We start from the raw sequence: 11249 nt of genomic DNA, 5'->3' as shown, positions 1-11249 counted from the left end.
GGTGAGCAGAGGAGATAGAAACTTAGTAGGAATTTATCAAAGATGAGAAATAATGACTTGCTTCCTCTCTGCTATTCCCACAATCTTATTCATTTTAAAAAGATTGGGGTGAATGACTCCCCCAGGGGCTCCAATCTAACTCACCCAGAGGGTCAGGGATCAATTCTACTCACACTTACATGTAGCCTGACTATGGCTACCTCTTTTTCCATCTGTGGGAAGAAAACAACTTGGGAGAAGCCAGAGAGGAAGCAGGGCCATGAAGGCCTAGAGGAACTAGAAAATCCTGAACCCCAGGGAATTACGGAACTGTGACTGCAGACCTACAAAAGGAACAGAAAATAGGAAGAAAGAAATGTGAAGGGATTGGGACCAACTGCCTTCCTGGAGGTTTGGCCTCAGCAGGGACCTTCCACTCAGACCTCTGACTGCTAGGAGTCAAGTCCCATCACTCTAGTCGTCAATGTCATCAATCTGTCCTTTACTTTCCAGGTACTGTATAATAGAGTAACTTTCAAGAACTGGCCCAAGACTGGCTAAGCACATGGCATGTTTCTACCTGGGTCTGACCCCCACCTGCCAGGAGCTCAGACCCCCTCCTCACTCTTTCCCTACCTGTGTTCCTCCTCCTCCACATCACAGGAGCCACCACAGCTCCAAGGAGAACCAGGACAGCCGTGATGCTCACAGTGGGGATGGTGGGCTAAGGAGGAGGCTCTTGGGAAGGCAGGCAAGGTTAGGGCCCTTGACCCCCAAATTCAGAACCTGCTGAAGGTGCTCCAACTTTCCTTGACAACAGACTCTGTGCCCTCATGTCCTCCTTACTCTTTCTTAGGATGAGAGGCTCAGGCAGCGCATGACACTGCACACAGCATGTAAATGTCTGCTTATCTCCAGAGGGAACACCACAGCCGCCCACTTGGATCATCCATGCACATGTCCTCCAGGTAAGCCCTGATGAGTTCAGCCTCTGGGACAGCCTCCCACTTGGTACCTGGTGACCTGAGCCACCTTGTCTGATGTTGTTCAGGAGCTCAAGCCCTTTATCAAGGTGAGAAAATCCAACATGATCCTAAGCATTGTGATGGCACCTGTGGAGGAGGCACCCATCAGTACTCACTTTACTTACAGTGAGACATCCTCTGGAGAGTGTGAGATTCTGGCCATGACTGCTAGGTCAGAGCAGCCCTCTTAGTCACACTCTGCTGTCAGCCTCATCTCCCAGATTCCAAAGGGCAGTGACTGGTCAGAACTCTTCCCTCTTCATGCACCCAGGGTCTCTGAAATGGAAGGCAATGCCCACAGTCTCTTACCCTCTTGCTGGATGGAGGGGAGAGGAGGGTGGTAGAGTCAATAAAGTCTGGATGGTTACACAAAGACCCAGAGATCTAGTTATCAGGGTTCACACATGGGGGACCCTTCTCCAATTATATGCACTAGGCCACTGTCACTCACCAGCCTCACTCTTGTTCACATAGGTTATTCAGGCCTGCAAAGTAAGACTCTGCAGAGTTCTGGATGCCCAGTGTCTCCTCCTCCCAATACTCCAGAACCTATGACTCCATCCACTGCTTCCGCTGCTCCATCTTTGGACTCAGGATATCACTGTGGAAGCACAGGATCTGCACACAGTGGACTGCAAGGAAGCGGGGCTCTAGGCACCTGGGTGGGGACACAGCTGTGTGGAAACACATGAAGGAATGGAGCCATGGGGACCCACAGAGTCCAGGGGTTCCAGGTTGCTGGGGCAAAGGGGAGTGAAGGTGAGACAGAAAAGGGGTGAAGGGAGGTAGACAAAGGACTGGACTGAGGTCAGTTGTGGGGAAGGGCAGGAAAATAGGAGGTAAGGTGTAGGCAAGAGGTAAGGACAATGAGTGGCCAAGGTGGGGCAAAAGGTCTGTGTCATGGTTACATAGATTCCACGTCACCTGGGTCTTGTGGCCCAGTGGAGCTATCCCCAAGCTTGTTCCCTGCAGAGGCCTTTTCCCTGAAGACCAGCACTCATCCGTCAAGGTCAGGGTCAGGACCCCTCCTTCAGGGGAAGTGACTTATAGGCCTCAGAATCTCCATGCCTTCTTCTGAGGAGAATCTGAAGCCAGGTGGCAGAATACTGTTTGATAGAACACTCTGTAGTGATGAAATTGTTCTATCTCTGCACCTACCATTAAGGTAGCCACTAGTTACAAGTGGCTATTAAGCACTTAAATGTGGCTAGTCTGATAAATAATTTTAATTTTTTTGTCAATTTAAATATAAATAGTTATATCTAGCTCATAGTTACTATTTCTGACAGTGAACATCTACTATGTTCTTTTTTAAAAAATATTTTTTAGTTATAGACGAATGCAATATCTTTATTTTGTTTATTCATTTTTATGTGGTGCTGAGGGTTGAACCCAGTGCCTCACATGTGGGAGGCAAGCGCTCTGTCACTGAGCCTCAACCCCAGCCCCTCTACTATGTTCTTTACATTCAATCTTCCACCCAGAAAGATACACTGTGACTCCTGGATGGAAGGAAATCTGTTAAAATTATCTTCATATGAAAAACATAGTCTGTCTTAGTACAAAGGTATTTGAAAGGATAAGATATAGGATTTGGGGCTTTGGATGGATGACATGGGGACAGCAAGGAAGTAGTGTAGATTGGCTGTTCACTGTAGATTGGGTGTTGTCAAGAAACTGGAGCAATTGTGGGATGGAGTGTCTCTGTAAATCTTAGTCACAATAAGTAAAGACCAGAGTAAGAATAAAACTGTAATTGGTCAAGAAGCTGCTGCCAGTCATATTCACCAACATAAGAAGATGGTTAGTGTTTTGTGACTTTCATAGTTCCTTATTTTTGCAAATGCTTAGAAAAAGTTATGTATTACTCTTATTTTAATTTCACTTTGTGTGGCTGTAGAACGAGCTTGTCTGACATTGCTTCTTAACATGCCTTTTATCCAACAGGGAATAGCACAGCCCTCAGTTCCTGAATCCTGTGAGCACCAGGACAGCTCCTAAGAAATCTGAGGCCTAGCTCTAAGTGTCAGAGCAGTTCCCAGATATCAAGATCTGCTTTTTCTTCTTTCTTAAATTCAATATTTTCTACTGCCTATATCCCCATTCAAGAAAACAATAAAGATTAGAAGTTAAGTAGATTAGACAAAGGGGAATAAAGGTAAGGGAGGGGGAATTAGGGAAAGAAAAGGAAAGACAATAGAATAAATCTGACATCATTTTCTTATATACATATATGAATATTCCACAATGAATCCTACCATTGTGTACATTGTTTGAAAACAAACAATGCCAGTAGAAAACTCAGAATCCCAGAAAAGGTAAGAACATCAGAACTGTTAAATGTCAAATGTCTGGCTCAATGTAAAAAATTATCTTTCTTTTGTACTCAGACAGAGTTAACCACTTGTTACTGCCATGCTGCTTGCCCTCCCTTGAAATCTATAAGCTCGTCACAGCCTAGAGTTCTGTAAAGTCAATTCACACAGAAGCACAATTTTGTCCTCTTCCAGACACTGTTGCCTCTATCTAGTCATACAAACAGGATTTTGCATACTTTGCCCCTAGATTCGTCAGTGCATCAGAAATACACCTAAACAGTAGTAAAATGCACGTTACGGTTAAATCTTAGGATAATTCCTTTCCTGTTCCTGAAGAGTAAAAAGTATGTTAAAGACCAAAATTATTGGCATATAATAATCAGCTACATACAAATCACATACAGTTCTATCTTTTTTAATTAAAAAAAATCATGTTTAAAATGGCAAAAACCCATCTTATAGACTCTTTTATATAGCTGCAAAAATTTATATCTGTACAGATCTAACATAACACTACTACACTCAGTATTCATTTTACTGAAGCATGCAAGTTAAAGCACTTTTTCTAATTTATATAGAGATAACCAATTAACGAGGCACATTGTAGTAATGACTAGGAGAAGTAGCTTTTTCTCCCCTTCCTCTGACTATGAATTCCTGTTGTAATGTCCCTTTTCTAGTAAATTTTTGAGAGGCAATTTAGTTGGCAATTTAGGAGGCAGCAGGGTCTGAGTTTAATTGTTGCACTGTTGTGGCTGATCTCTAGAGGAATGTCTTGTCTTTGCATGGAGCTCTTAGAGATGTGTCCAGACTTGCTTACCAAGTGGTTAGTGTATATTAGGAGCACATGTTGTGTGTTCTGAACCAGCTCAAACTAGCCACAGTGAGCAACTCTGTGTCTAGCAAATGAGAAAGAAAGTTGATTTCTTGCCCAGCTGTTACCACTGGTGATGTGCCAGATTGCAGGCAGATGTTGGTTTGTTGCCTTGTCCTCTTTCCTCCTAAAACAACATTGGCTTTACCATCTTAACTCAGCTGTGGGTTTTTTTGTGTGGGTTTTGGTTTATTTGTTTTTTGGTATGAATTGTCATGTTTGGTATTGTTTTTAATCCCCACCCCCCCCCCAAAAAAAAAAAAAAAAACCTCAAAGCCTCCATGGATCAAGATCTCATATTAAGGATTTTTTTGTCCTAGGGAAAAAAATTTTTTTAACCAAAATCTGGAAAATGTGAAAGCATATTTAGATTTTTATATACTCTCTGAAATATGATTTAAGATTCTTAAGTTTGGGCCTCTTGTAATAATTTTGAATGAGATCTACCAACTCACTTGTGAGTATATTTTTCACAGATATCTTTAGGCCTTCATTAGAAAGCTATTTTCCCCCTGTTGGTTATCTCATTTCTCTATTGCTTCAGATTATGAAAGATTACAGAGGTGTCTGTTGGAATCATTTGCTGAGTCATTTCCTCAAATCATATTCCATTGTATCAGTTAACATATAGTTTTAAATGTACATATTATAAATATCTGTAACCAAATCATTTGAAGGCTTAATAAATTTTTAACAAAGTTTGTACATTTTTTATGAAAGTTACTAGTAATGCTTTACCAAGTAGTGCAATGAATTTTTATTTTTAATCCCTGTGCCCAATTTTGGAGTTGAGAGGGTTGTAGGTAATAAATGTATGATGTACACTTAAAAAAAAAAGATTATCTTTCTCTTTCACCTTTTTTTGAACCCAAGGGCGCTTACCCACTGAACCACACCCCTAACCCTTTTTATATTTTATTTTGAGACAGGGTCTCACTAAGTTGCTTAGGGTCTTACTAAGTTCCTGAGGCTGAGTTTGAACATGCAATCCTTCTGACTCTGAGTCTCCTGAAAGGCTGGAATTATAGGCATGTACCACCATGCCTGGATCTCTTTTATACTTACTTAATAAATACAGATAGAGCTTTTTTGTGAGGACTCTGAATCCTGAATAAATATATTAAACATAACAATGAGGAGAGTTTAGAATTCTAAAGATTTCTGTATTTATGTGAACTAAGACAATGTCAAGTGGAGGACACTGAAAAGTTAAGATGAGCATGATAATCCCAAGAAAATCCCTAAGAAAATAGTACAAAAATAAAGCTAGCAAAAAAATTAAAATGGGATTCTAAAAACAATTGAAATCATTCAAGAGAACACTTTTTTTTAAATTTTTTATTGTGGGTTGTTCAAAACATTAAAATTTCTTGACATATCATATTCCACACTTTGATTCAAGTGGGTTATGAACTCCCACCTTCACCCCAAGGAGAACACTTTTGAAGGACAATTTCAGTGGATAAAAAGTCATTTGGCAATCTTTTTCTACCAATTATTTGTATAAATCACTCCAATTTTTTTGGACACCTTTGTTTGTTTCTGAAGAAAAAAAAAAGCCTTTGATCCCATAGTTGTTCCCTGTACATATGTTACTTACTAATTTGTAACCATCTCTCCAAAATGGAGCAGCTTAAAATTACCAAGGTTCATTATCATGCTACTTTCCTATGGGCAATGTTCAAAGCCAGAACTGGAAGGCTGATTGATAAGGAAGGACCTCATTCACAGCTCATTCAAGTAGCTCTTGGCCACAGCCCTCAGTTTCTGGTCATGGGGGACTCCCTTTAGGTGACTATCCAGTTGAAGATGGCTTAGCCAGGAATGAATGATGCAAGAAAGAGCAGAGCAAGCAGGAACCCCAGTGTCTTTGTGCCTGTAGTTGTACACCATTGCTTCTGCTTTGTCTCTTCACTAGAGGTGAATTTAATGAGTCCAACCATGTTCATGGGGGCGGGCGGGGGGGGGGGACTTTTGACCAGTTGAAAACCACCATAGTCATCCTTTTGAACACAAGTTTTTCATATTCCTTCCACATGCTCTGCTTTCCATTCAAGAATTCCAAAAGACTCATTTCATCACATAATCAGTGTCAACTCCAGAGTCTCATCATCTGAATCAAGTTCAAGTACAGAGGAGTCTCCTAGAATGAACTGTGTAAGTGCAGCTCTCCACATACAGTTCATGAAAGCTCACCCTGTGAACTCTCTGCACCTGACAAATCTAGTATACAACGGTGGGGAACAGATGCTGGTCATAGGATGTTCTGGCTCCCATTGATATGAGGAGAAGTCTCCAGGACTCAGAAATAGACAAAACCTGTAATATTTATTTGGACAACAATGGCACCTAAGGAGGTAAAATGTGAAATTTCTGTCTTTCTTTCTAATACACCCTCCCACTTTTAAAACACATCCTTGTCCCAGGGCTTTTCTGACATGGAACTTTTGAAACAATTTTTTTTTGTCCATCTTCTTTCAAAGATGGCTTTGGATAAAACCTATTTTCTTCTGTTATGATTTAGATATAAGGTATCCCCAAAAGATCCTATGTGAGGCAATGCAATAACATTCATAGGTGAAATGATACTATTATGAGAGCTGTAACTAGTGAGTGAATTATTCCACTGAGAGGGATTAACTGGGTGGTAACTGTAGGCAAGTAGGCATTGGGTGGAGAAGGCAGGTTACTGGGGGGGGGGCGGCATTTAGGATGTATATTTTTGTCCCTGGTGAATGGAGCCCCCCCCCTCCCCCCTTCTGGATTGCCATGTCCTGAGCTGCTTTTCTCCTCCATACTCTTCTGCGGTGGTGTTCTGACTCACCTCTGGCCCAAAGCAATGGAGTTGGTTATTGCAAGGCAGCCAGCACCTCATCAGGGTAATTTTTCCTGCTCAGGAGGGGATAAGCCACCTGAGAAAATAATATGGTATGAAGTAATTAATGAAGAAATAAGAAACAAAGTCAAAGAATAGGTTTTAAAAGCAGAGCACCTAAAAGAGTCTTTCAGTCCTGGTAGGAGCTGGAACAGAGCAGTTAAAATATGGCTCCGAAGGGAGAGCAAGGGAGGGTGGAAGGATGAGGATGTAGGGGTGTGGGAGGTGGTTTGAGGGTGGGGGTGGGGAGCCAGGGAAAGCTGTAGAGGCATGAGAGACTTGGGTTCGGGGTTCAGGGTTCGGGGCCGGGTGCGAGAGGAAGCAGCATTGGTTTGGGAGTAGGAGAGGGTCATGCGTGGGAATTGAGAAGGGGGCGAAGGACTGCAGTACCCTGCCAGGCAAAGGGGAAGGTGGTTTGGGGGTGCACGGGGGAAGGGAGCTAGGAGAGGAATGGGGGAAGGGGTGGGGTCTTGGAAGCAGGGAAGAAAGTTGGGGCTGTCGATTGTGAAGATGGGGATGGTGAAGCGTGAAGGAATGGGATTTTGAGGGTTGAGGACACAAGACTGGAGAGGAATGGAGAGGTTGGAGTCCTAGGAGAGGAAAGCCCGAGGGAGAGGAAGGGAAGGACGGATGCTGAAGGACTGAAGGGATGTGGGTGGAATGGCTTAGAGACAGGAAGGGAAGCCGGTGGATTGGGTCTTAGGACTAGGAGCCACGTTTTTGGAAGGGGTGCGGAAGGATTGAACGGGATGAGCTCTGAAGAGGGAAGATGAGCTGTGAATGTGTGAAGGGGAAGGTTTAGGATTTGGGGTGAGAAGCTGTAGAGTTGGTAAGAGTATCAAGATGTGGGAGAAATTAGTTTGCCCTTGAGGGAAAGTAGAGAGCTGGGTATGATGTGAGCCTCCAGAGCTTGTGGGAGGAAAGGGTATGGGTGAGAAGGCAGGTAGGAAAGGAAAAAAGAAGTAGTGGGGAGAATTGAAAATTGAATAATGTCGGTGACACAGAGCAATGAGAGGGGGATTGTTTGTTGGTTATTGGTAATTTAGAACTGCTTTCTTTTTGAGTTTTTATGTTAGAAACTTTCTCAAAAATTCTAATAAGCCAAACGTGTTTGCAAACGTGTTTGCAGACTTGAAATGAAGGTCATGGGTTGACAGATGTTTTCCAGGTGTGGAATGTGGCTAATTTCTACCATGGCAGAAAGAAGGGAGGCCTCATTGTAACTCTATCCCCAAGGCCATTCAGACTGTCTCCCAAAGGCTTTTCTGTGGAGCTTTGCATGAACAGGGAAGATGATACTGCACAGAAAGAGAAGACTGATCATTTCATCTTCACATATACCCGGGAGGGGATCTTCAGTATTCCGCCAAATCCCTCTTCATCCTGGTCCTGGGCTTCATCTCTGACAATGTAGATCACATTGATCCCCTTATTGGCTTTCTTGAGCAAATTGCTGAAAAATTGTTCTCTGCTGCTGAAGCCAGGCAGAAATTCACAGAGCCAGGTGCAGGGCTGAGGGCTTTACAGAAATTCACTGAGGCCTATTGAAGTCTGGTGCTGGGCTCTCTGTGCTTGCGAAATAGGTATCTGGTGATTTCAGAAAAACTTGAAGAGATTAAGTCTTTCCAGGAGCTGACTCACCTGGACCTTTCCTGTTCTAAGCTTGGAGATAAGCATGAACTTCTAGAACATCTCACCAACAAGGCCCTGTCCAGTGTAACTCAGCTCCACCTGAAGGATCATTATTTATCTGATGCAGGAGTGCTGAAAACAACAGTACCAGTTCAAGTGATGAAAAGAGGTCTTGAGAACCTAATACTGCTAGACTTATCCTGTAACCCTGACATCACAGATGCAGGAATTGGATACCTTCTTTCTTTTAGAAAATTAAAATGCTTAGATATTTCTGGGACAGGACTCAAGAAGGTTTAACGCTGTCAAACAGAAGCTCCAGACCCACATAGGCCTTATTCACTCCAAAGTGCCTTTGAAGGAATTTGATCATAGTAACTGCAAGACAGAGGGGCTGGGCTGACCAGATTCTTCTGCAGTGGGAACATGTGACGGTGGAGGCCAAGAAACCCAGAAAAGTCCCCGAACCTCAAGAGGCAACTCAGTACTTCTATCGGAAGCAGGCTCTGATGGAAATCTTGAGGAAGTGTTCCCTGGCAGACTCCCACATGACCTCTTCTGGAAAACTCCAGTTCTATAAAGAAAAAGCCCCAGACTGTGATGGGCCATTGTTAAAACGTGAAGCCACAGAGAGACAAGAGTCAAAGAAGAGCAAGAATAGAGCTTTTGAGGAGTCAGAGAAGGAACAGAATAATTCTTCACAGTCTTCAAAGCAAAAATATGTATTTGTTTTGCTGTGGAAGACTGGGACTTATTAAATTCCTACTGACTGGCAGATACATGTTGACCTTTTCCCCTCAGCTCTAATGGATGAGGAAAGGAGACTGATGATGACTTACTTTTTTGTTTGAATTTATCTACAGTATTAGCGTAGCAAGCAGATATGTCTACTTTTGTGGTGGGGGAGGGGAATGCTATGGAAGTATGTAATAATTTCTAATGTATATTTTCAATAGATAGTAATTTTTCAAATAAACCATTTTGCTGTCCTTAAAAAAATGGCTCTGACTCTTTATTTAAGGGAAAGCATCAAAAGCAGGGATAAGGTTTTAGAGGGTGGAGCCTTGCTTCATGGTGTCTTGCAGTCAACAGGTTGATTAGCAACTTGACAAGCCACATGCATCTCTGAGGTGGCTAGGTGGCTGCAGCAGGTCACTCCATCTCAGGTGCTGTGCAGAACCAAGCAGAGCTGAATAGGAACTCACGTATATCTGGGAAGTCTCAGCAGCAGGAATGCCACTGGAAGTTCCCAGATACCAGATTGTCCTATTCAACTGCTACAATGCCAGTTTGGCCCATGCACAGTTCACAGATAGCTCTTGACTAACTAAGCACCGAGATCTCTGAAACCCCAAAACACAAACTTTTCCTCCTTTATGTTGTTCTTGTCAGTTCTTTTGGTCATAGTGTCTCAAAGTTGACTAAAAACTTCCAATTTTGTACCAGACTAAGTTTGAAGGACTGCCCTCCCTCTCACTGAATTGGAAATAGATTTTTTTTTTCTGCTGAGAGAATGAAGCCTTTAAAGGCCAGAGCCCCGGACCCTGGAAGTCTCCAAAGAAGATGGAAGCAGAGATGCCCTCTCAGGTCTGTCTCTCTGCAGGCTCACTAAATCTACTTAGGTACATTTCCTGCTCATAACACTTCCCAGCCTCGTCTTTAAAAATTAAGCTAATTTTGCGAGGCAGCCAGCACTTTGGATTTTCAGATGGAACTTTTGAAACAATTATATTTTGTCCATCTTCATTCAAACCTGACTTTGAATAAACCCATTTTCCTATCAATTTGATTTCAAAATTTCCTAGAGCAGAGAGCATTATGGCCTGGCTTCCTTCCTCCCAGGCAGTATTACAGCTGCCCAATAACAACTTGAGCCCTACCCTCTTCTTCCCAGAGTGGAATAGTTTGTGCTGCTTGCTAACAATCTGGCCTTTTTTGTGTGGGTTAATGGAGAGAGAGAGAGAGAAGGAGGAGAGGGAGAAGCAGAAAGAAAAGCAGAAGGAAGATCTCTTTTACTCATCTTATGGGGCACCAGTTTTATTGGTTTGGGGGGTGCACCATTTCCTTCCTTCCTTTCTTCCTCTCTTCCTTCCTTCCCTCCTCTCCACTCTTATAACCATATTTAGCCTCAATTATCTCTTAAAAACCTGTCTCCAAACATAGTTACATTGGGATTAGAACTTCAACAAATTTTTTTGGCCAGAAGAAGGGCTGGGTTGTACTCTGTCCTTCCCCAGGCCCTTGCTGTATGCAGAACATTCATCTATACAATACGCTCCCAAATCTTAATTCAGCACCATTTCTAGTGTTTTATGTCCATAATCTCCTCTAAATGTTATTTAAATTAGATATGGGCCAGACAGACACAAGGTAGAATTCGTCTTGAAGCAAACTCTCTTCAGCTGTGATCCTGTGAAACCAGACACTGCCAGGGCTCAGCTGGGCATCCTGACTCCCGGGCTCCAGGCAGCAACAGTCTGGCCTGTTGAAACTGCAGTGGGATCGCCCCCTTTGAGTCCTAGTTGGAGGCAGGTTTGTCCCCAGGC

General features: G+C 42.9%; 1 pseudogene; it reads left to right on the top strand.

The window, feature by feature from the left end:
- The first annotated feature begins 8206 nt into the window (after nt 1-8206).
- Nucleotides 8207-9639, top strand: LOC124095431 (leucine-rich repeat-containing protein 42-like; annotated as a pseudogene).
- Nucleotides 9640-11249: the final 1610 nt, after the last annotated feature.

This window comes from Marmota monax, unplaced genomic scaffold (assembly GCF_021218885.2).
Source record: "Marmota monax isolate L192 unplaced genomic scaffold, Marmota_monax_Labrador192_F-V1.1 WCK01_AAM20220418_F8-fsc00393, whole genome shotgun sequence".
Taxonomy (NCBI): domain Eukaryota; kingdom Metazoa; phylum Chordata; class Mammalia; order Rodentia; family Sciuridae; genus Marmota; species Marmota monax.
Note: the sequence above shows the minus strand (reverse complement) of the source record. Positions and strands in the feature narration are given on the sequence as shown.